Source organism: Euprymna scolopes, chromosome 11 (assembly GCF_053919585.1).
Source record: "Euprymna scolopes isolate OS-2025 chromosome 11, ASM5391958v1, whole genome shotgun sequence".
NCBI classification, from domain to species: Eukaryota; Metazoa; Mollusca; class Cephalopoda; order Sepiida; family Sepiolidae; genus Euprymna; species Euprymna scolopes.
The window spans coordinates 4,542,435-4,569,449 of NC_136492.1; the positions used below are offsets into that span (position 1 = coordinate 4,542,435).

General features: G+C 36.4%; 1 long non-coding RNA gene across 1 annotated transcript in view; it reads left to right on the top strand.

Moving 5' to 3' along the window:
• Positions 1-2,396: 2,396 nt before the first annotated feature.
• LOC145287747 (uncharacterized) overlaps positions 2,397-27,015 on the top strand; it is a 119,088-nt gene continuing 94,469 nt past the window's right edge. Inside the window, exon 1 of the long non-coding RNA XR_013869190.1 lies at positions 2,397-2,663. This is a non-coding gene — a long non-coding RNA (uncharacterized LOC145287747). The remainder of the gene's footprint in view (positions 2,664-27,015) is intronic.

Sequence of the window (27,015 nt, forward strand, 5' to 3'; positions counted from 1 at the left end):
ATAGATTTTTCCCGAATTTAAGACCATCGTTGACACTTTTTGTTCTCATAGGATTTTTTTTTTTTTAGTTTTTTACAGTCGCCATTTTCCAATATTTTCATGCAGTCCATTAAATGTCGGTAAATTCTACAGTTCCAAAGAAAAAATTCAGTAACGTGTAGACACAGAGGTCCAGAAAAAAAAATGGCTGCCGAATTCTCAGAATATAACAAATCTTGTAAATGATGTCTATGACAATGATTTCCTGCTGGCTGAAGGAATGATAATATTCCAACCTGTCATGAAGCTTTCTGACAATTTCGAAAATGATTCAAGAGATTGCTAAGCTCCTGTTAATAGCCAACGCCCCCCCCCGGCCCTCCGTGGCACGGGGGGACAAGATCAAAGTGTAGTATCTGTTCCGACAGATGCTGCAAAGCTATGACTAGCAAAGACCAGCTATGACTAGCAAAGACCATATGTGGGGGTGACCCCGCATATCTAAACTTGGTCACTGAAGGGGCAACCCTTCATACCAACAGTTTCTAATCCAGCTCCCATTTCCTACCTCTCGGGAGCTGGTACCCCCTTTCCCTCCCCCCCTTCCCTCCATCTCCACATTAAAAAACGGCCTTGTTCCTAATTTGCTCAGTGGGGAAGCAAATAAATATCAACCGCCCCCCCCGGCCCTCTGTGGAACGGGGGACAAGATCAAAGTATAGTATCTGTTCCGGCAGATGCTGCAAGCAAAGACTAGCTATGACTAGCAAAGACCATATGTGGGGGTAACTCCATATATCTGAACTTGATCAATGTAGGGATCACCCTACAGACCACAGTTACTATCCAGCTCCCATTTCCTATCTCTCGGGAGCTGGATCCCCCCTTTCCCTCCCCCCTCCCTCTCTCTCCACATTAAAAAACGGCCTTGTGCCTAATTTGCTCAGTGGGGAAGCAAATAAATACTACTGTCATTCATAGTCAATTGATGGGCGAAGATGAAAATATTCAAAAGATGGATTTCATCGTTTAATACGAAATAATATTTTCTTTGGAGCGAAGCAAACTTTCTGGTTTAGATTTGATATAAAACACGAACTTTTATTTTTAAAACGCACTAAATTAATTTAGAAATTTTTAAAGAATTGGAATTTGTACTTGTTGGAATCGGAAATTTAGAACAGAATCAGTAATTGTATCAAAATGAAGGAAAATTTTGGAATTGTCTCATCACTATCAATAACATTTATCTTTATTCTTTCAATGTGACCATAACATCAAAGTCTCCTGTGCAAACTTTCTTTACAAACAATTTATGATTTATATGTGAAAAAGATCTCTTTCTAGTTTAGTTTTGCCATAAAACACGAACTAGGCCGTAGCGACATGTAAAATGCCTCGAACGGCTGGAATCGATTGAACAAGGAGTTTCGCTAATCTTGCGTATATACGAGTATTTGGTGATGGGTCTATTTCTATGCGTGGTGTAGCAAAGAAGATTAACAGGGGCACCACGTGAAGGTTTGCTACTTGCCCCCAGCAAGCTGCCTCCTATAGGATGGAACGATGGCGAGACTATAACAGCAGGAATAAAAATGAAGCCCTACCAGACCCAAAAGAAACACTCCCCCAGGGTTCAAACCTTGGTAGAAAAAACTGGGTTACTCTAAATAGAGCTAGAGCCAAAGTAGGCAAAACAAAAGACAATCTCTACAAGTGGGACCTAGACACCTCACCTTTATGTCCATGTGGAGAGGTACAAATGATGCAACACCTCAGGGAAAACTGCTGATTGGGTCCTCATTGCTCAAACGAAGACCTTAAGGAGGCAAACAGCACCGCCATGCGAAGGGTTAATTTCTATTGCGATAAGATATGATGATATACGAGTATTGTTTTGAGCATGTGCCGCGTGGTAACATTAGTCCATTTTATGCCAGAGTTGCTCTTCTGTAATTTTACTGCATAATAAAAACAACTATTTACTCTACAAATATATTGACCTTCTTCTTCTTCTTCTTCTTCTTCTTCTTCTTCTTCTTCTTCTTCTTCTTCTTCTTCTTCTTCTTTTCTTCTTCTTTTCTTCAATTTTTCTTCTTTTTCTTTTTTTCTGATTTTTCTTCCTTTTTTTCTTCTTTTTGTCTATTTCTTCTTCTTTTAATTCTTTTCTTCCTTTCTGTTTTTCAATTTTTCTTCTATTTTTCTTTTTTTCTGTCTTTTTCTTCTTCTTCAATTTCTTCTTTTCCTTCTATTTCTTCTTTTTTTGTTCCTTTTCTTCTATTTCTTCTTTGTTTCTTCTATTTCTTCTTTCTTTTTTCTTCAATTTTTTTCTTCTTTTTCTTTTTCTTCCTTTTCTTCTTCTTCTTCTTCTTCTTCTTCTTCTTCTTCTTCTTCTTCTTCTTCTTCTTCTTCTTCTTCTATGCTGACGTCAGTAATGTTGCATGCGGTTGTTCTAAAAATTATCACGTAGTTTTACGATTGTTTTTCGTCATGCTCTGCTTACTCGTGGAGATAAACACCGACAATAAACGGGATCGCATTTAACAACAGCAGAACAATTAGTGAAGCCATCGTCTTCAAACGCACCAATAATTTACTTGAGTAGTTACACTTCGAGTAGAACAGTTTAAAAAAAGCGTGTCCTGTTGAATCATCCATTGAGCCTGGGATAGATTGCCTGAAAAGTAAGTTCACAAAACGCTTTAAATATAAAAAAACAAAAGGGGGAAATACACATATATATATATATATATATATATATATATATATATATATATATATATATATATAAAACAAAAGGAGGGAAAATCGTCGCTTTCTGCTCACTATATTCCTCTCACGCTTTCTTCTACTTTCCGAATACGTTAAATAGTACTGCTACTTGTAGTGATATTCCCTTTTGTTTATATTAGACTATTCCGTTCTTTTTATTTTTTGGTAGTTGATGATAACTCAGTGGTTAAAGTCACAAACTGACAACTCAGTAAGTTCGAATCCAGTTGGTGCTAGAGAAACATTTTCACTTAGGATGTTTGCAAGTCTTTCCTGTAAGTAGCCGGTGTCTAATGCCAACAATGGAATCATCTGATTCATACGAAATGAATGATTTATTAGCTTCGACTGTGAAGAGAGAGAGAGAGAGAGAGAGAGAGAGAGAGAGAGAGAGAGAGAGAGAGAGAGAGAGAGAGAGAGAGAGAGAGAGAGAGAGAGAGAGAGAGAGAGATTTTCCTTTTTTTTTTTGCTCAACTAACACTCGTTATTGGCAAGCACAAGTACCCGATACTGAAGTTCTTGTGAGAACATGTTGCTCTAGTGTTGAGACCTTTGTAATCAGATCTCACATGCGTTGAGTTGGCCACCTAGTTCGAATGAAAGAGTGTAGGCTGCCAAAACAAATTTTTACGGGGAGCTGGAAAATGGCAATCGCCCTCAACACAAGCCTAGGAAGAGGTTCAGGGACTCTACAAAGAATAATTTGAAAGTCTTACAAATCGACATCGACACATGGGAAAAACTTACTCTTCAAAAGCCGAAGTGGAGAAAGCTTCTACGTGAAAGTTGTGATGCTCTAGAGAAAAGAAAGCAGGCCCACAACAATTTGAAGCAAAAGCTTCGCAAAGGTTTAATTGATGGTCTTAACTATGACACACAGAGCTGGAAATGCGACACTTGTGAACGAGTGCTTTTGTCAAAAGCTGGCTACGTAAACCACCTTAAGTCGCACAAAACTCCTGTTCAGGTAAACTTTGCACCTATTAGTCCGAACCAAACGATCTGTTTAACATGCAGCAAAGTTTGCAAGTCTACTGATGGTTTGGGAAGACATGTGATTGTTCATAGGAATATCCTTCAGCCTCCAGAGGAATTCAACTCAATGGAAATTGCTCAATTTGTATGTCACATCTGCTTCAAGATGTGGAAATCTGCGGCGGGAGTGCAGAGTCGTCTGAGATGGCATGGACGATGAGATTGGTAGAACTCAATGTAGCGGCAATCATCTGGGAAGATGCAGCAATCATCATGATGTATGTATGTATGTATGTATGTATGTATGTATGTATGTCAGGTCATGTCATATGCTACTGGTATCATGTAACCCAGTACTACCTGTGTCATGGTCGGGTCACCGGCGACTAAACTGGTTCCCCCACCAGACTTGTTTGGTGAGGAGGGCGGCTAGTCTCCCTGAAGGATTAAAAACAAGACCTTCCAAAGGGCGAATGAACTCTTTTTCTGGGTCAACGGCAAACTAGCACCGTGTATATTTGTGTGTGTGTATATGTGTATTGGGGTAGAGAGGGCTCCCGTAAGCCGTGGTGAAGGCAACCTTTCTAGGAGAAGCAAATCTCTGATTTAAAAAAACCATAAAGCGGAAGACCAGTACCCGCATTAAGCGGGTCTGCAGTTTAATTTGTTGCTGGCTATCTTGCTCTTGCTTGTTGCTGGATCTCAACATTTTGAACCGAGAGAGAGAGACTTAGCTGTCGTACAAAACTAAGACTCTGTAACATTATATTTGTATAGATACTCCCTCAGACATTTGGGCTCATGGATTTTAAATGTCTGAGGGAGTGGCACTCGTCTGACAAGACGTTGCAATCATCATGTATGTATGTATGTATGTATGGCTGCCTAATCTTTCGACAGAGGCGACGGATTTTCACGAAATCTGTATCGTTTTGAAGCTGGACACTTCGGACGACAAATATCGAAAATTGGCTAAAAACATTAATTCCTTCACTCTCAACTGGGCACTTTTATACGTGAAGAGGTCGCCTTTTTCGCCGATATTTTCGTAAGTTATCCCCTTTTTTTCGATTGACTAGCCTTAATTTTAACCTTCGCCACTTCCGGTTTGGCAATGAACGCAAAGCCAAAGACGTCACGTTTTTTTTACGTTCTTTTTCTCTTTCGCGCTACGGGTTCAAACCTGCCTGCCTACTACCACCTTTTTTTTTTTTGCTCAACACACACACACACCTTTAAACAGCAACGCCGGGCACTCAGACTAATCTAATAAGAAATCATAAAAATAAACAATAAATTAACGAACGCTAGTTTTTTTTTTCAAAAGAATGCGCAAATTAGTTAACCTTTTTGAAGTCGCTTGCATATCCATGAATGAGTATATTAAGAAGTTCGTTTTAATAATTTTTAGGTTGAAAAGTAGGCTTTTAATATCAATGTCAGAGCGAGAAAAACCTCAACTTTATAGATAATATAAAACTCAAACGGTAGATAGATAGATAGATAGATAGATAAAGATAAAGATAGAGGTAAATAGATGGATAGATAGATAGATAGAGATAGATAAATAGATAGATAGATAGATAGATAGATAGATAGAGATAGATAGATAAAGAGAGATAGATAGATAGATAGATAAAGAGAGAGAAATAGATAGATAGATAAAGAGAGATATAGATAGATAGATAAAGAGAGGGGGGCAGGATTAATAATATAAAACTAAAACGGTAGATAGATAGATAGATACATAGATAAAGATAAAGATAGAGGTAAATAGATGGATAGATAGATAAATAGATAGATAGAGATAGATAAATAGATAGATAGATAGATAGATAGATAGGTAGATAGATAGAGATAGATAGATAAAGAGAGATAGATAGATAGATAAAGAGAGAGAAATAGATAGATAGATAGATAAAGAGAGATAGAGAGAGATAACAAAAGAGAGGGGGGCAGGATTATGGTTAGGATCTAATTTTGCATCCATCAAATATGTCTTTTACAAGAACAGATTTTTTCTTCTTAAAAAAAAATGTAAAAAATTGATTGAAAGACGTAAAAATCAATATTTTTTTTTCATATGAAAACCTGCAAAATCGTTCGATTCCTTTAAAATTTAATAAAAAGAAAAAGAAAGCTGAATATTAAAACTCAAAACTAGTTTCTATTTATAGAAAAGCTACTTTCCTGCCGGCAATAAAATTAATTGGAACCTCATACATGTTGAAAAGCTACTCGTTCAAGACTAGATTCACTTAGAATACTACCCATCAAAAACGACAGTAAAAAATGTCATATGAACATATCCGCATACACACCTACCCTAAACTATTGTAAGCCTAACAAACTACATGCATATACAAGCTCTACTAACGACAAGCTTAATATTGAGCACTTTTAAAATGTATATACAACGATTTATTACACACTGTTATATCTATATATAACTAGCTCTACCTACGTAGTGAGCACTTTTGAAGTAAATACTTAAAGTTTACGCATAAATTTATACTTTCGTATATTAATTTTATGTGAGTAAATTAAGTATATATATATATATATATATATATATATATATATATATATATATATATATATGTATATCATAATTAAGTAATTTGAATTTTATGATTTGAAACGGTTAAATTTCAAATCTAGAATTTTTATTGCATGCAAAACAAAGAATACATTTTAATATGTATATTTCCTTAACCCATGCGTTTTCGGTGTTTATTCATCTCCTCAGAGGAAAAATATTAGCAAATATTATAAATGACTTGCACCTGTAGAAGACTAGGATATAAGTACCCTAACTCGCTACAAGAAAAATAATGAAACGAATTGAATGAAGGAAACAAAGAACTCAAATGCTGGAATAAAATAAACATGTCGTTTATTTTCTGTTGAGAAATGAAAGTCTTGGGTGTACACGTGTTCATTTAGCCATTGACAACTACGCACGTGGAAGGAAAAGGGAATGCAATAGAGAAACGCGAAGTGGCAAGCCGGCCTGTAGAAAGAGAGGGTTAAGCTCAGTAGAGCGTCGCGCACATGTCTGTTTTGATGGACCAAAGCGAAAGGGGAGATAGAGTGAGAAATGTCAATCCAGGTTATGGAGATAGAAAGCGTATAAAGTGTACGTACGGTCTGTTAGCTTTTTGTCCCACATAGTAGCAAGTGGTGTGAGATACGCGCGTGCGCGCATGCCGAAAAGGCACGCTGTCGGTCCGTAGACCGTACAGCTAGAAAACTGGTCCTAAAAGGAAGAAGCCGCTTATTGCTCTTGCTTTTATATGTGTTTCCGATGGTCTTTTGCGCATGTGTCGATTTCCTTTGAAAGGGGAAGTTTCGTTGTCCATGCGTGCCTGTATGTGAGTACATGTGTGTACGTTAGCGTGTGTGTATATACACGTGAATGTGAGTGTATGCACGCGAACGTAAATATATGTACGTGTGTGGACGTGGGCACGTATGTTTGTGTGCGCGTATGTATATGACAAATAATATAGCTTGAAATGTGAACGCGTGTTTTTGTGTGAGACTAGAAAAGGCTCGCGCAAAATTTTTTTTTATCATTCGTTAGAAAACCATTTAACCAGTAAGTCATTCAATCATCTGCAATCATTGCATCAACTTGCTCTCTTGAATTCACTATAGTACTAATAATAATTTATTTTTCAAGGGATCATCAGTTGTTTACCATGAAACACTGTTTCGGGGATTGAATATATATATATATATGTATAGTCATCCACATACAGTACTGTTTCGCTGTTTGATGGACTCTCGCATCAATTTCGACGTATGGGTTTCCACCACAAAAACATGTCCTCCAGCATGTTAAACTTTCGGTACAGTTTTTCAGGTCTGTTTCGTGATGCAGAAACAAACATTTATTATTATCTCAATACCATCTCTCTTCGTGCATATACTCTTCAGAAAATTAAAATTTCTTTGCTTAGAATGAAAACCCAATGACAATATCATGTTACAAGAAGAAAATAAGTTAATAGAAGACTCAAAATCGCGTGTTTGTTTCCGGCAGTCATCTATTTTCATATATATATATATATATATATATATATATATATATATATATATATATATATATATATATATATATGAAACACGTGTCAGTGGATAATTATATTTTAAAAACAATATATATGCCGCTCCCCATTTGGGGGTACCAAATTGGTTAAAGGGAAAAGTATTACCAACTCACATTTAGGTAAAAATGCACTTTCGTAAATAATTGAATTCATTCAAACGTATCGCAAAAACAAAAGCAAATAACATCTCTCTCTCTCCCTCTCTCTCTCTCTCTCTCTCTCTCTCTCTCTCTCTCTCTATATATATATATATATATATATATATATATATATATATATATATATATATATATATACACACCGATGAAGACTGAAGGATCGGTCGAAAATATGTACTTATAAAAAAAGTTTTTTAATTTCTTTTCATAATATTATTTTGTATTCCTGCACGTCACCAATTGAAAACGAATAAAGAAAAGTTATAAGATTTAATGCTTTTCGTATTCTTTTTTATACATTTCCATTCATATATATATATATATATATATATATATATATATATATATATATATATATATATATATATATATATATATATATGCGAAGATTTTTTTCTCTGTGATAAAAACGTTGTTTAAAATTAAATTGAAAACGTAAATTTAAGAAGCCAATTCTACGTAGATGTAAAAATAAGCAAATATTTATTTTTTTTTAAGAATAAATTTTCGGCGAGCATAGCACCTTCTTCAGGATAGAAAAAGTTTGTGTTTTTTTTTTGTTCTTCGTGGTATGTTGTCATTTGAAAAGTTAGAATAAGGTGAGACGCGTGGTCGCTCGTAAAAAGAATTATGAAGATTATGTACAAATATACATTAATAGTTTAAAGTTGGTTAATTTAAAAAAACATTTCTTTTTTTTATTCATCTATCGATAGCTCAGACGGTAACGAATAAGGTTATAGCGCTTAATATTTTGGTTTCGATACTAGCCGATGGCACTGAAGTCATTTTTTTTTAAAACTTTTGAAATCATTACTATATATTGGTACAATATAATAATCAATTGCGGATTGGCTCTATAATGATAATAAATACGAAATCTGTATAAATTAAATTATCATATTTAAGTGCATTTTACGACCTGGCAACGCCGGGCGGCCTGGTAGTATTCTCTGTTTCTGAAAACTAATGCTTGTACACGACAGCGAACAAAAGCATTTTTCCCTAAAAATATAATTTTTTTTATTGAAATACGTATGAAATACGTTTGAAAACCGAATTACAACGCAATATTATGCAAATAAACAAGTATTTACTTGTTTAAATTAATATATTTTGGAGTTATACTTCTTCGTCAGAAAATACTACCCTGAAATTTAAATGGCGTTGCCAAACGCATTCTCCCGGCATTTCAAAAACAACACTTCAGATAACAGCACACAGACTCTCTATTAACGTTTTATTTTCAATTTGACATCATGGTGAGGAAAAAAGAAAGAAAAATTTGATTCTAACGGAGGAATATAACTCTGAAATATATTAATTTTAAACAAGTTTATTTTCGTAATAGTGCGTTGTAATTCAACTTTCAAACGTATTTCATTCGTATTTCAGTTTAAAATTCAAATTCAAATTCAATCAATGCTTCTAACACGGAAATAAATACCCTGAATAATTATTTTATTTAACACTGGAGGAGCATATTTAGTTAAGATTTGCTGAAACCCGACGCATTCCACTAATGGCGTCGCTGCCAAACTACTATGTGTCCGTCGCATTCGGAGTTTCAGCCTCAACTGTTTAAAAGAATACAATTATAATTCAATTCTCTTTTCTTTCTTCATTAAAAAAGAGAGAAAGAGAGGCATTCATACATAAACATTTGAATATTGTTTAATTTTTGTAGACTTCAATGACGAGTTCTTTTGGGGTTGACCTGTCGAATGTGGTGTCTCAGATCGGTTTGACTTAGTTTAATTTTATAAACAACTGTCAATCTTGGCTCAAATCATACGTGATTGACAACCGTTATTGAAGCCGTTATGTTTTTTCCTCCAATAATAACGCATGTTGCATCCCTCTGCCTGTTCTACAAGTACTTTAACGGTGAATGCTTTGACGAACTGCAAGCACTTGTGCCCCCTCAACGTAAAACTTCTGGACAGAGTTCAAAAGAGAATCGTCAGCCTAATAGGTTATACACTGTCAGCTAGGCTTCAGCCTCTGTCCCAAAAACGAAATGTTGCATCCCTCTGCCTGTTTTACGAGTATTTTAAAGGTAGGTGCTCTTAGTTACAAGCTCTTGTATCCCCTTGACGTAAATACCCCCACAGTATGCCAGAAATCCTTCCTGTCTAATAGTTTTTTTCCCCAGAACCACTAGACTTTGGAATTCCTTTCCAGATCTCTGCTTCTCCGACTGTACTGACATGCATAAGTTCAAGTATAATGTAAACAGACATCTTGTTGCTCAACTCCCTACATAGTATCCCTGCAATTATGTCCCCAATAGTAGCCCCTTACATCAAAGTGCGTTTGGGGTGAAAATGCAATAAAAAAAAGGCCTGTTGAGATCCAAGCCTCAACTGTTTAAAAGAATACAATTATAATTCAATTCTCTTTTCTTTCTTCATTAAAAAAGAGAGAAAGAGAGAAAAAAGAGAGAAAGAGAGACATTCATACATAAACATTTAAATATTGTTTCATTTTTGTAGACTTCAATGACGAGTTCTTTTGGGTTTGACCTGTCGAATGTGGTGTCTCAGATCGTTTTGACTTAGTTGAATTTTATAAACAACTGTCAATCTTGGCTCAAATCATACGTGATTGACAACCGTTATTGAAGCCGTCATGTTTTTTTCCTCCAATAATAACGCATTTTTCTCCCCTCTCCTCGAGTACAGTCAGTAACAAGTTAGGTATAAGGTTTAATAACGTAAACCCCTAGCTCTCCCAAAAGAGAGATTCATTGAGACATAGAAAGAGAGAAAGAAAAATAAATAAATAAAGAAAGAAAGATACAAAGAAAGAGGGCGAGAAAGATAGAGAGAGAAAGAGAGAGCATGGGAGAAAAAGAAAATGGGAGAGAGAAAAACGAGAAAGAGAAATATAAAGAGAGAGAGAGAGAGAAAGAGAGAGAGAGAGAGAGAGAGAGAGAGAAAGAGAGCAAGAAAGCGTGAGAGCGATCGTGTTTGGAACAGTTGTTCCTTGCCTCTACAAACTTGAACTGGAAATTCCTTAAAAGTTTTATTTTTGGAGAGAATTGGCTCACAGAGGAGAGAGACTTTAACTTTCTCTTAACTAATTAATCATTTGATTTGTCTTCTTACTTTAATGTTTGGGTTGCATGCGAACATATCTTTGGGAGTTATTTCACTCTTAGCGATATTCAAAGTTTTCTACATTGTTATCGGCAATGTGTTTCATACATACTGTCACAGAAAACTGATTAGAAAACCTTTGTTTTCTCTTAGCTCGAAAAACGTGACGTCATTCATCATCTTGATTCATACCTCTGTTTTGTCTAACTTATCTCAACTTCACATGTCAGCCATCTAGTTGAATTTTATAAACAACTGTCAATCTTGGCTCAAATCATATGTGATTGACAACCGCTACTGAAGCCGCCATGTTTTTTTTGTTTCAGTAATAACGCATTTCTTTCTTGCCTCCCCACGAGCATAGGCAGGTACAAGTTAGGTATAATGTAGAAGCCACCTCCACCCCATCAGGGAGCTTCTTCATTTTGCCACACGTACACGGTAGATTAGAAATCGATAATTGACATTCAAGACGAACAAACGTAAAACATAACTAACTTATATAAGTTACTGTAGCGTTGTTTGATCGCCATTTTGTAGTAAGCACGCTGCATTGATATCCATTCTATCGGTATTGTTTGATATGAAGTAAAGAGTCATCAAGTTTCATTGACACAAACGTTCGGAAAGAGTTATGCAAATAGGAATACAAAATCTTGCCGACACACACACACACACACACACACACACACACACACACACACACACACACACACATATCTATCTATCTATAAATTCGTTATTTTTGTTTGTATTGATATTCATATTAAAAAAAAAACATCTTTTCTATTTAATGTATTTATTTGCTTCCCCACCAAAGCAAATTAGGCACAAGGCCGTTTTTAATGTGGGATAAAAACCAGCTCCCCTAAAAGTAGGCAAAAAGGGGCACTCTGGTTACCAAAAATAATAATTGTCCCAGTATAGAGGGTTTCCCCTCCATTGACTGGGACAAATTATCTTAAGTGCAGCATCTGAAGAACAGATACTACACTTTGAGGTATTTATTTGCTCCCCCACCGAGCAAATTAGGCACAAGGCCGATTTTTAATGTGAGGAGTGAAGGGGAAATGGTGACCAACTCCCGGGGAGTAGGGGAGCTAGATAGTGACAATTGGTATGAAAGGTTTCCCCTACATTGACCAAGGTCTTATATGTGGGGTTACCCCCCACATATGGTCTTTGCTTGCAGTATCTGCCGGAACAGATGGTGTTTATTTGCTCCCCCACCGAGCAAATTAGGCACAAGGCCGATTTTTAATGTGAGGAGTGAAGGGAGGGGGAAGGGAAAAGGGGACCAGCTCCCGAGAGGTGGGAAATGGGAGCTGGTTAATGGTCAGGCATGTGGGGTTGCCCCCACATCTGGTCTTTGCTAGTCATAGCTGCAGTATCTGCCGGAACAGATACTACACTTTGATCCCAGCCCGAAAACCAAGAACAATGGAAGAAAGGCAAGCCTCTTTTCTAGTTATTTAAAAAGAAAATACAATTTTGTTATATATGGGTTGTGGAAATGCATTCTCTAGCAAAAGATCTAGATAATTTGCATATTCTTTTAAACATTCATTATTAGTTTTGTTTTTGTTTTCTTATGGAATGATCATCTAGAGTTAACTATTCCGTGTAATTATATTCATGCAGATATTCTACATGATTTATACTTGCATAATATTTGCGTAAAATCTTTACAGTAAACAAAAAATTGTTTCCATATATATTTATGTATACGTATATAGTTTTGTTTAATCTATTAGACTATCAATCTATCTATCTATCTATCTATCTATCTATCTATCTATCTATCTATAAAACTGAACGTGTCTGTGTGTCTGTGCGTCTGTGTGTGTACATTTCCCTACGCAATGACTCTGTCAATTTTTAGTCTACAGACTCAAAATTTGATATATAGGGTACTAAGATTTGGGAAAATCTTTGTGATCGGTTTTTGGCCAGAAATTTGGCTGTTAAAGGGTCAAAGTTCAACGATTTGACCTTGGAGAACTCTACCAAACTTCTCCGCCAATTTTGGGCCTAAACACTTGAAATTTTAGATATAGGTTCCTTGGACATGGATCTAACTTAATAACTTTATTTGAGCCCAAAACAATAAATGTTAAGGGGTCATAATAGGAGTCAAAGCTAAAAAAAAGTTGCAGTTTCTTTTTTTTTTTTTTGGGGGGGGGTTGTTTTGCTCAGTATAAACTTCCAAACATCCGGTCAACGCCGGGCACGCATGCTAGTCTATCTATAAAAGTGAAGGTGTCTGGGTATGTCTCTATGTGTGTACATTTTTCAACGCAATAACTGTCAATTTTTAGTCTGCAGACACAGGCAGTGAAATTTGGGAAAATCTTTGTAATTCGTTTTCGGCCAGACATTTGGCTGTTAAAGGGTCAAAGTTCAACGATTTGACCATTGAGAACTCTACCAAACCCCTTCGCCAATTTTGGGTCTAAACACTTGAAATTTTAGATATAGGTACCTTGGACATGGATCTAACTTAATGACTTGATTTGAGCCCAAAACAATAAATGGTAAGGGGTCATATTAGGGGTCAAAGTTAAAAAAAAATTGACCTCTCTGGTCTCTACCAAATTACTCAGATAATTTCGGGTCTAAACATTTGAAATTTTACATAAAGGGTATTCAGAGATAGGGCAAGCTTTTTAATCGGTTTGGGTCGAAAATTTGAGTTATCAATATATAAATGTATATATGTATGTATGTTTGCATGTCTGCCTAAAACTTTCGATAGAGGCAACGAATTTTTTTTTGTTTTGAAGTTCGACCTTTCAGACGACAAATATCGAAAAATTGGCTAAAAACATTAATATCTTCACCTTCAACTGGCCACTTTTCTACAGGGTTCGGGTCGCTTTTTTTCACCGATATTTTTGAACGTCATCCTCTCCTTCGATTTCTAGCCTTAATTAAAACCTACGTCACTTCCGGTTTGGCGGTGGTCGTAACAGCAAATGCGTTAGTTTTTTTTTCCCCCGTTCTTTTCCTCCTTTGCGGTACAGGTTCGAGCCTTCCTTCCTATTACCACTTTTTTTTTACTCAACATACACCTCCAAACACCCAGGCAACGCCGGGCACCCATACTATTATATCTATAAAAGTGAAATTGTCTGTCTTTGTGTCTGTCTGTGTATGTACATTTTCCTACCAAACTACTCTGTCAATTTTCAGTCTAAAGACTCGAGATTTGACATAAGGGGTATTGAGATTTGGGAACATTTTTTTAATCAATTTTCGGCCAGAAATTTGGCTGTAAAGTGGTCAAAGTTATACCGATTTGACCTTTGAAAACTCTACCAAACTCCTCTGACAATTTTGGGTCTAAACACTTGAAATTTTATAGGTAGGTTACTTGGACATGGATCAAACTTTTTAATTTGATTTGAGCCTAAGAAAATAAATGTTAAGAGGTCATAATTGGGGTCAAAGTTAAAAAAATTGACCTCTGCGGTCTCTACCAAATTACTGAGCCAATTTTTAGTGTAAACATTTGAAATTTGATATAAAGTGTATTCAGACATAGGGCAAGATTTTTAATCGGTTTTTGGACAAAAATTTGGCTGCGAAAGGTTCAAAGTTCAAAAGATTTGATCTTTGCGATCTCTAGTAAACTATTCAGCCAATTTTGGGTTTAAAAATTTGAAATTTTACATAAAATGTATTCAGACATGCAGCAAGTTTTTTATTCAGTTTTTGGGCGAAATTTTGTCTTCCAAAGTTTACAGAGTTGACCTTTGCAGACTTTACCCAACTCCTCCGCCAATTTTGAGTCTAAACACTTGAAATTTTAGTTGTAGGTTACCTAGACATGAGTCAAACATTTTAATATATATATATATATATGAACATAAAGTTATGAACAGTACATAGGGTTTGAGCAAAGACAGACTGAACTGGTAGTCTATGCATAAAAGTGACCTTGTTTGTCTGTCTGTTTGTCTGTTTGTCTGAGGAAAGGTCTTTTCCAAACTGCTCTGCCAATTTTTGGTCTACAGACTTGAAACATGTTATACAGGTGATTCGGATCCATGAAACAAATTCAATTTGGTCTTTAGCCATTAAAAATAGCCATTAAAAATAACCATTAAAATTAAAAAATTAAAAATAGCTGCTATGGGGTCCAAAATTGGAAAAAAAATTGAACTTTGAAAGAACTTGAAAAGACCCCCGTTAAAAGTAAAAAAATAGAAAAACCAAAGCTGTAGGTGGGAGGAAAACAGTCTGCAGCAGGAAAAGAGTTCCACAAGCTTGTGGTTTTTGGAAATAAGCTACTGGAATAGGAAGCTGTATTATAATCAGGTATTAAAAGAGTAAACTGATGAAGAACTCTAGATCACTGAGTCAAACGAACTGGATAAAAAGAAGCAGGGAATAGATCAGACAATTCTGAAGAACACATGGCATTTCATACTCCTTCTTTGCCTATTAGCCAGGCGTATAGGTGCTATCACAGGGACTCGTCAGAATCACCCAGTGGTCGACCTTGTTTCCTGACTAGGGCAATGAATGCCATTTTCCCCTGTCCCGCCAATTCCCATCCCCCTAAAATGGACACTGTGGGGGTGCTTCAGTATCATATAGTCCAGTACAGTTGGACTGGGCTAACTTTAATCTGATGGGTTGAGGGTACCGGATTGACAGTTCCTGGCTGCTGTTTCCAACTGATAGTACAGGAGCCCTTATCCTTTGGTAGCGATTAGAGTGGCTACTCCATCAATAGTTGTATAATATTAGGATGTTTGTAGTGCCATGTTGCACATGGAAAGGGACCCTGCATTCATCCCCGGTGGGCTTTCCTGAGGCCACAATCCTGTAGGTGAGGAGACAGCTGATGGTCTACTGGTATTGCATATCTGATACTCTGCACCACCACTTGTCCAGCACCCCTCATCCACCCTAACTGAAACTTTTAAATTAACAGACATCTTTCTGCTCATCTCCCTTCATAATGTCCCTGCAACTTATGTCCCCGATAGTAGCCCCCTACTTTAATGTGGCACTGTGCCTTGTTTGGGGCGAAAATTGAATAAATAATATTTGTAGAAAAGACTGAGATTAGCAATATCACGTCTGTGAGAGAGAGGTTGCAGAGAAGAAGATAATGAATTAAATTGCAGACACGTTTCTTATTAAGAACAGATCAGACAATTTTGAAGAACACGGATCATAATAGTATTTACAGGAAAAACTGAAACTATCAACATTACGTCAGAGAGAGAGAGAGAGAGAGAGAGAGAGAGAGAGAGAGAGATAAAGAGAAATAGAGAGAGAGACAGAGAGAGATAGAGAGAGAGATAGAGAGAGAGAGAGATAGAGAGAGATAGATAGAGAGATAGATAGATAGATTGATAGAGAGAGAGAGAGAGAGAGAGAGAGAGAGAGAGAGAGAGAGATGGCAGGGAAGAGGAAAGGTTGTTGGTTGGTTGGTTGTTTTTGTTTTACGGCATATCAACCCTTTTCAGGTTATTTAATGCCAAATCCAGTGATTTTAAATAACAATTTTTTAATAGAGTATATTTGTTTTTTTTGTTTTTTTTTTTTCAAGTCGGTTTCTATTTAACCCATAGCTGGGACCCTAACAGGTACTACCAGTTCAGGTCAGAGTGGACCTGGGAGCAATGGCAATTGAAGGGTAGCTCCACACTCCCTAAAACCCGCAAGCTGGGACCTCTCCATCGGATATAGTTTAAGGTCATATTCAGGACCGAAGAGGAAAGGGTGGAGGAGGGGGGGGAGGAATCAAATTACAAATACGTTTCTGCAATTTGTCAAGAATCTTCCAAATGGGACAGAGATTCACCAGCTCAGATATGACGACAATCAACGCCATACATGGTTTGATAATAGATTTGTGGAGATAGAGAAGCTTCAAATTTGATTGTGGCTGACTATCCGCAGTTTTTACACCTCTCTCTGAAGTGTATACGCAAATTGGATGCATATATTTCTACGCGGATTTTTAGTGGAATTCTTTTTGACAAACTGTTGAATTTTTGCAGACAAAATGGCTGCTGACGACATGAGCGCCACACTTTTTCATCGGCATCTCTTTCGAATCCGTTTCTTTTAAACAGACTAATAATTGTTTTTTTTTTACACGGTGGTCACCACTTATCAAGGCCAGGAAGCCACTCAGGGGTAAGGGTTATTGGTATCAAGTGTGCGGAAATGTAATGTTCAACTGAACTGTAAATCTTATTATCAATATTGTTTGTGTTAATTTCGATTTTTGAGCGATTATTGAGACTCCACATGACTGTCTAATGACAGTCATCCGTGTATTAAACTAAAAAACGCATTAAGATAAGTTGAACACACAAAAATCTTATCCAGGAATGCAGAAGAGTAACTCACCTTGCCTTTGGTAACAGTTTTTTTCAAAATCTCTTTTCCTTCTATTAACTACAGCTTACCGTTTTTTTTTAGGGGCAAACGCCTGTTTCATTTTTCTTTAATCAAAGTTCTCAGAAATCAAGGCTAACACTTGATCTCTATATGAGATCCATAGACATTCGAATATTCCATTAACGTTCTACTTTACATCTCAAACACTGAGTTCGTAAAGAAGTTGAGAACGTATTTTCCTTTCCCCAAATATAGTATATCTTTCTTTTGATTTCTTGGCCTTACTTTTTTTTTTTTCTTTTTTTTTTTTTTGAGACATGGGAGTCATCACTTATCAAGGCCTAGAAGCCACTCAGGGATAAGGGTTATTGTGTGTACAGTAATCAATGGGATAATATCGCAGTAATCGTTAGTAATGGAGACTTGGTAAAGTGTCTTACTTAAGGGGGAGGTTCATCAGGAATTTGTTTATGTTGGACTTGAAGACATCCACGTTGTAGTCAGGTGGGAAACAGGCGAACAGAAGAGAGTTCCACAGGCGTACACTTTGTTTGCGGAATCTACTTGATTCCAGGACAAGAATTCACCTAGTCTGGGGGAGTGTCCAGCTTAGTGTTGCTACTTGTAGTAACATCACGTGGAGAAGGTGCAATATTCATTGTAAAAGCAAGTGGGGTTAACCATATCGAGATCTTATTTAGGCTGCGAATACGAAATGTGATTTGGAATATTTGGTCAGGGTTTACTTCTAGGGAAAAATATCATCATGCCAGGTTGTCCTGATAAACTCCTGTATAGAAAGGGACGTTAGATATTCGAGGATAGTGTCTAGTAGGCATTCAAGTTCTCTCCAGTAGGCATGTGTCTTCGTATGTCCAGCTAAAAGAAAAAAAAAACTACTATACAAACTCTCAAAAAGTTTGGATAGTCCTGATTAACCTTGTGCAGTATGAAAAGTATAATCTATATATAAAATACGATAGCGTGTGTGTTATTTTCTGTGTCACGCTTACATCCGGGTCGTTTAATTGTTATGTACTTCCATTTCTTGTAATAAATAATTTTACCAAGAATTCTCAATAAGTTTTGGTTCCGGTTTGATGGCACTCAAGTAATTTTAATTAAAAAAAAAAAAATTTTACTAAGAATTCTTCATAATTTTAGTTTCGGTTTTGATTATAGCTAATGGCACTCCAATAATCTATTTTTAAAAGATAATTTAATGAAAAATTCTTCATAAGTCTTGGTTTCGGTTTCGATTTTAGCTGATGGCACCTTAGTAATCTATTTTTTTTTTATAAATAATTTTACCATGAATTCTTAAGAAGTTTTGGTTTCGGTTTTGATTAAAGCTGAAGGAACTAAAGTTATATATATATATATATATATATATATATATATATATATATATATATATATATATATATTGTATTTTGTGTACAGAAAGTTGTTAGATGAGATAAGTCATTGGTACCGTCAGTTTCAAACCTGATAATTAGGACCGTTTTAGATATCCATATCAAGACTCTATTTTTAAAAGATAATTTTATTAAGAATTCTTCATAAGTCTTGATATGGATATCTAAAACGGTCCTAATTATCGGGCTTGAAACCGACGGTACCAATGACTTATCTCATCTAACAACTTTCTGCAAAAATTAAAATATCATATTCAAGTGTACTTTACTATTATATAAAGCCGAGTTATGTGTGTGTATGTGTGTGTGTGTGTGTGTGTGTGTGTGTGTGTGTGTTCGTCTCAAGAGGAATAAATTGGCGGAGGAGAAAGAGGTGGTTGGGGGAGAGATAGATAGATAGAAAGAGAGAGTTAGAGATATAGAAGTTTTAATAGAAATAGGTTACTTTTGCCCCGGGCAACTTCAGGTTTGCCAGAGTTCAAAATAAACTTTGTAGCTTAGTGGGGGACTACAATTTGATTGTCTTCAAGTCCAATATAAACAAGTTCTTGATGAACCGTCCCCCTAAGTAATCCAATTTACAAAATTCCCACTACTGATGTTTATTACGCTATAATTACATTGACTAATGCATACACATTAACTCTTATTCTCGAATGGCTTCCGGGCCTTGATAAGTGGTGATTCCTGTGTAAAAAAATCGTTAGTGGAGAATGTTTTCTTTTAAAGTAATTGTTAAAGGAAAGAAGTTTATTCTTAGTAGCATTACGTTTACATTTACACCATTCTGCTCACACTGCGAGATCTATTATATTTGAGACTATTTTTTTTTTTTTTTTTTTTTGGACCCTGTCTAACAGGGAATGACTAGTGGTAGATACACCAGCTCAGACGTGGCAACAATATTCCATGCATGGGTGAATTGTAGCTTCTGCATCAATATCTATCGATTTTTATTGGCCGTACGAACGTGTGGGACTGCAATTGCAAACCGTTTCCCGAAAGATGAAAACGGACGGTCAATAATCTTCCCCCCCCCCTTCACCCCATCGCACCCTTGCTCCAATAGTAAAAGATTACATGTGAGTCTGACGAATTTTAACATCATCTCGTACGTTTCCCCGGACAACGTCATCGATGTAAGAATGCAGATGTATGTTCCGGTGATGAGGCTTGCAGGAAGGTATTAAAAGTTATTTGCTAGTTAATGCATCACTCTTAATAGTCAGTATGCGGCTCGTTGCGAGTTCAACCGCCGATTACTGAGTGCATACACTTCGGGTTGAGAATCAAAAGGGGTGGGTGGAAGAGTGAGAAGATGAGGATAAAGGCAATGATGCTGGAAGTTTGTCCACATGAGTAAACAAGATGATGAAAAAGATGAAGACTTAACGTAATTGATGGGCAATATCAGCAGCAGACACAAACATATAAACGCGCGCGCGCGCACACACACACACACACACACACACGCACACACACGCGCACACGTTGGAACGATAAAATTGTTGCCTAAAGAAAACAACACTACAGCTTTATTTTAAAATGTAGCCGCCTTTAGCATCAATCACTGCCTCGATATGGGTCCAGAACTGGGAGCATGTCTTTTCCACAAGTGCCGGTTGGAGCTCGGCGAATACTCGGTGCATGGTAATGAGCCTTGCCCTCAAGCATTGAACCATCAGGATTTGCATTTTGAAGGTGCTGGCAATGGTCCTGTTGTCATAACTTGGATCAATAGAGTTGTACAGCGGCGCATCTCTGATCTCGCTCGTTGAATATTGTGTCACTTTTAAACATGGTAGAAGGCTTATATCTCTCTTGGGATTTGTATACAACTAGCCAACTAGTAGATGATCTGCAACAAAAAAAAAAAGAAAAGGAAAACCGGTTATCATCAAACGGAAATGGAATCATGTCTTTTCTAGAGCGATAATTTTATTGTTTCACCCTGTATAAGATGCCCCCCCCAGTTTTTACATTCAAATTTACCGGCTCGTATCCCACTGAATTTAATACACTGCAACCTTGGGGCTGAAACGCACGAGATTGCAAGTGGCACTTGTGGATTTTGAACTGAAACAGATTCTACATTGGAACGAGAAATAATGATCTGACACATTTATAGCCCCCCCCCCAAATAGCAATAAAATAAAGAAAATATATTTTTTATTTTTTAAATGTACATCGAATGCCATTTTATTAGGTTAAGAAAGTTCTTGCGGAATTTTTAATCTTGATTTCAAATGATGTATTTTCAAATAAGTTTTCGTTATAATACCTTTACTTTATATATCATTTTAAAGAGCGTTTTTCGCTTTATCTAATTGTTTAAATTACAATTATGTTTTCTTTTCAGAACGTTGAATACATGATGGTATTAGTCATAAAGGAAGGCGGGGGAGCTTTAACCCTTACAATCAGAAGTCCTGATACTGCTACTCAAATCACTTAGTACTAATTTAATAACAGACGAATATTTGGATATTCATTAGGAGAAGGAAAAGAAGTCTTCATTTGGCATTTTTGCTTTTATTTTTTGCGTGACTTTTGGTTGAGATGGGAAAAATGAAGACGAAAAGAATTGTTTTAGTTTCAAGCAACATTTGGCTGTGAGATACAAATTCAGACACTAAGGCGGTCAACACACTATATATTTAATGAACTAATCATGGTGACACACCGGTTCCCGCTGGATCACCAAAGTTAAGCAACGTTGAACCTGGTCATTACTAAATGGGTGACCATTTGGGACTTTCAGGTGTCGTATGTGCTCTCCGTTTATCTCGGCATTGTTTCCAGTCATCTTGGTCTTCTCCTTGCCACTGGACTCAAACAGTGTCGATTCAGGAGAGGTGTGGTTGTAGATTGCGCAACCCTTGCCTCACAATTACACGCGCAGCTGCCCCTGCAGGAGGTATCCTTTGTCTTTCAAGACTGAACGGAAGCATGCATGTATTTAACGCACATATTGGTTATGAATTCTACGGCATATATATAATCACGTTGAATTTGACTTCTACGGCAGTTATACTATATAATCACACACACACACACACGCACACACACACACACACACACACACACACATATATATATATATATATATATATATATATATATATATATATATATATATATATCACTGAAGTTATGCAACGTTAAATCTGGTCAGTACCAGATGAGTGACCATTTGGGAATACTAGGCATGTAACAGAGCATGCTTCAGACAATGCTCACCTGGAACCATATATATATATATATATATATATATATATATATATATATATATATATATATATATATATATATATATATATGTATATATATATGTATGTATATATATTTATTACCGTTTTATCTGTTTTAGTTACACATGTTTCTGTTACCGGATCGTATTCACAATCTAGCAACTTTGTCAGACTTGAACAGAAGTGGTTTTTAATAATAGTAATAACGACTTCTGTTCAAGTCTGACGATGTTACCGGATCGCAAATACGATCCGGTAACAGAAACACGTGTAACTAAAACAGATAAAACGGTAATAAAAAATATATATTTTTGCTCTGCAATGGTATTGAGCACCTTCTTCAGGTTTTTACTAATTACCCTATATGTCTGTGTGATAGAACGAATTTATTCTAAATTCTATGCAATTATACGCTATAATAACGCTATTATGTTTTGCTCTCTCCAGTTGGGCCAGATTGTGCACTAAGCATTCTCATGGCAATTTTTTGAGCCTTACTACTTCCATGCTGACCCATTTGAAATTAGAAACGAGTGTTTAAATAGAAAGTAAAAAAGCTGCAAGTGAAAAATATAGATGAAAATCTCACGAGTCTAATGGTAACGTCAAGTGCTGAGCTCAACACAAAATGCAAATGTCTGTACCCATCTGTCATAGACATCAGGCAAGATCACCACTGGTTGCCTCATGTTGTCAGGGACAGATAACTCCTGTTACATGATAAGGGCTGCCCCCTTTTCATGTAAGTATAAAAATAGAGAGATTTAGTTAAAATGAAAATGAAATAGAATAGACGAAATTCGAACCTCGTAAATTAGGTTTAGAAATAGATTACGATAGAGAATTAGAAAATGGAATGTAAAACAAACCATTGTTAAGCTTAGAGATAAAATAGTTTCAAGAAAAGAATGTGCGTTGTCAATTCTGTTATGAAAAATTCAATTGAGGAATGCAACTATACAAGATAATTTAATAAACATGCTTTTAACATATTGGAAAAATAGGTTACTGGGAATATAGGTTAAAATTCCTTTTGTAAACAAAGGAAAAAGTTTTGGACACGCATGTCCAGAACACGTGAAAGAAGACACATGTTTTAACGTGTGTATGACGTCATGGAAAATGGGAAGTTCTCGATATAGTTAGAAAACTTTAGAGTTAAGGAGGAGAAACTCAGAGAGAGTCTGAGGACGACAGACGACAGTCCAGACATGGACATTCGAACGTCTAAAAGCGAGACGGTCACTTTTGAAACTTAGAATGTGAAGCTTTGAATTCTTGACTCAGAAAACCACGGCCGGTCGTGAGAAGAAATAAACCCATCATGTGTTTTATAAACGTCGTCTTTGTGTTGTAATTCTACCAAAAGGTAAAGTGAAAATTGTTATTATATGTCTTGTATATCATGTGGTTTAAAATGTCTTTACATACACGTCTCAACATTATCTCCTCACTCAAAGAGCTTCTACACTTCTAAGTATGAACATTTTAATATATATAAATATGAATCTCATCATAACACAAACAATCTCTCTCAACAACAAATCTCTTAATAAGACTCTCTTTTAATAAGACTCCTATATAACACTCATACCTACTCAATGAGTTTATCAAAAGTTCCGGATACAATACTTGAAGAAAAAAATATTTAAAAGTTTGACAAACTATAAAAAAATTATTTTTAAAACAAAGATTTCCCATTAGATCCCCCCTAAAAAAATAAAAAAAAAAAAGAAATTTGACTTTTTAAGCGATTTTTAAATTGGAATCGGTAATTGTATTGGATTCAGGAATTTAGAACAGAATTGGTAATTATATTGGAATTGGGAAAATCGTAACTTATCTGAATAGCATGTGTGTGTGTGTGTGTGTGTGTGTGTGTGTGTGTGTGTGTGTGTGTGTGTGTGTGCTTTGTAGGGTTCGGTCACTTGGCAAGAAAGAAATGTCGACTCGCAGTTGCTTTTGTACTTGATGATCACGTGTGAGTAATGCAGACTCTCGCTATTTCTATACGAATAATAAATAAAAATACACAAAAGGAACTGTAGAGGTTATAGATTTGTTTGCCTGAAATAGAAACTCGATTTTATACAAGACCAGATTAAATTTGTGTGTTCAGATTAAATTTGTGTGTTTTTAAATTTTCTTCCTTTGAAGATTATAATGCTGGGTATGGGGCAGCCAAACCAACTGCCAACATTGCCCTGCTTTTTATTGAAACCAACCGAGAGCTCTTTTTCAGGTGTTCGAATAAACGGAGAAAACGAAGGAGAATGTTCATAAAAAGTACTTTGTCCTTGTTTCTTTTTTGTTAGTCGAGTAGTGGTCACAAAGAGGAGTGTTTGCCGACTTTTAACAGCGAAAGCGGGGTAACTGCACCTGTGTCTTATTTCCTTGCTGTCTGGTTTCGCTACTCTCTCGTTTGCAAAAAAAAAAAAAAAAAAAATGCTGAGGTTTGTGTCTCTTCTTATTGGACCCACAGACATGTTGGTTGTTAAATTTTATTTTTATCGGGTCTCGCTCTCATTGGCTAATTAATTTTTATTATTTTCTTTTTTTGACCAGCCGATGCGTAGTGACGTATTTATACACCTTATCTCTGACAGCCGACGAGTAAGCATGCGGTTAGGAGTTCATTATTTTCTTTATGAATCCCCACAAGGTTAAGTTGGAAGAAGGCATGTTACAGAGACGGACACGTGCGACAGACTGTTTAAGCTGCTTCGAAAAACTGTGAGCGGAAAAGATCACAGAATTTTATGTAAACAAACTTTCAAACTAGATCCCAGCACTATATACGGGGATGTGCTAGCGTCCACCTGGAATCTCATCACCTTTTTTTTTGAAGAGGGGTGGGGGATAACCATAATTCTAAACCAAACTCGGACATAAATATTTGTCCCAAAATGAATTAAGGAATTTCAAATTACAATATTAAGTAGATTATTTTACTTTTATTACCCTTGTCATGTACATAAAATTAAGATCCCAGGCAATGCCGGGTAGCACTGCTGGTATTAGATATTCGTGTCTGAGTAATTTTGGTTATTTATATATAAAAAAAATCAAACACTTGAATTATATGAGCATTGAATGAACATTATTTGTTGGTACTAACGAACAAAAATATATGTCTATATGCATATAGCACTTGTGTAATGTCGTCACCACCACCACCACCACCACCACCACCACCACCACCACCACCACCGTATTAATCCGAAGATTCTATTGCTAGCATTTGCTAGCATTTGTTTCCCCAATATTTCTCTTGTCAGAATTCTTTCTAGAAAGACATCGGTACTCACGGGAGGAACCATGTGAAGGTTGCCAGCATAATAAGTGAAAGTTACTTTTGTGGAACGAACTTGATTCGAACTTGGAACACTCAAGCCACTAAGCTGTCGTCACCTTCCAATACTCGTGCCAGTAAAGATACTCTTGTGTTAAAAAAAATCTAATGACTCGATTATTGACCTTCTGATGGCACGTGACCCTGCCAAAAAAAAAACAAAAAAAAAACTACCGGAAACGGAAGCGTGTCATCTTTATTTCATGATTTGTATTATCAGTTATCAGCACAAACATATTGTGTTCCAAGGTCGAAATGACATTTAAAAATTTAACAGCTTAAAAATAAGTAGATGTTTTTATTGCATAGGATGCCGCTTGCATTAAGAGAAAATGGTATCTAATAAAAGTTGGTTTGACAACAAATTTTATTATGTCTAGAATAGTACCCGTCAAAAATTTGGGCAGACATTACAAAACGTCCCGTTGTATAGGTTTATAGACATGAAGAGACAACGTATTGGAGTTCATTCTATATTAACAAACAAACTTTATTCGTCATGTTCGTTAGTAGACTGTACATGAGAGAGAGAGAGAGAGAGTGAGAGAGAGAGAGAGAGAAAGAGACAGAGAGGGAGGTAGAGAGAGAGAGAGAGAGAGAGAGAGAAAGAGAGAGAGACGGGTTAGTAGGTTGAAGTGTTCTTGTGTGAGAGAGAGAGAGGTAGAGAGAGAGAGAAAGAGAGAGAGAGAGAGAGGGAGGTAGAGAGAGAGAGAGAGAGAGAGAGAGAGAGAGAGAGAGAGGGGGAGGGGTTAGTAGGTTGAAGTGTTCTTGTGTGAAGATAGATTTAATATCATGCCAGCTGGTTGAAGGAGAGAATAGTTCAGTGTTCGTGCGCGCACGTCTTTATAGCTAGTAGTTGCTGGGTCAAAGGAAGCCGGTTAAAAGAGAAAGAAAGGGCACAGTCTTCAGTGCGTTGACGTGTTGTCGTGCGCGAGTGCGAGTTGTATTGATGTATGTTCTTTAGCGTGATAAAAAATGTTCGTTTGGGTACCACACGTGGAAACAAGTGGGAGTTTGAAAAGAGCCATAGCTAGCTCGTAGTACGCATGTTCAGCCTGGGGGCCAAAGCCCCCCGGTGATGTTTGCTGTTGGGCAGACCAGCGAGAAAGAGGATTAATGGTCTCAGATTTCGCCTTTTATATACTCTGTCACGTGATTGAGAGCTGGCTTGTAATTGGACAAGCCAGAAAGAAATGGATTTCAAAACTCGAAGTTGTGAGAAGTAGTTTCTGCCTATTTCTAGCGGCTGCTACAGGTTATCAACATCGTGTATATAGTATTATACACCTGTTTTTGTTGTTGTCGTCGACAATGCAGGTTCGATCAGCATTTTCATTATTTCACACAAAGGTTGCAATTAATTTTATATTTAAATTTATTAAACAGAAAATACAGGGTGGAACGATAAAATTGTCGCCGTATAACAGATAGCATGATTCCATTTCCATTCGATAAAAACCGGTTTTCTTCTTTTTTTTTGTTGTTGCAGACCATCTACTAGTTGACCAGTTGTGTACAAATTCCAAGA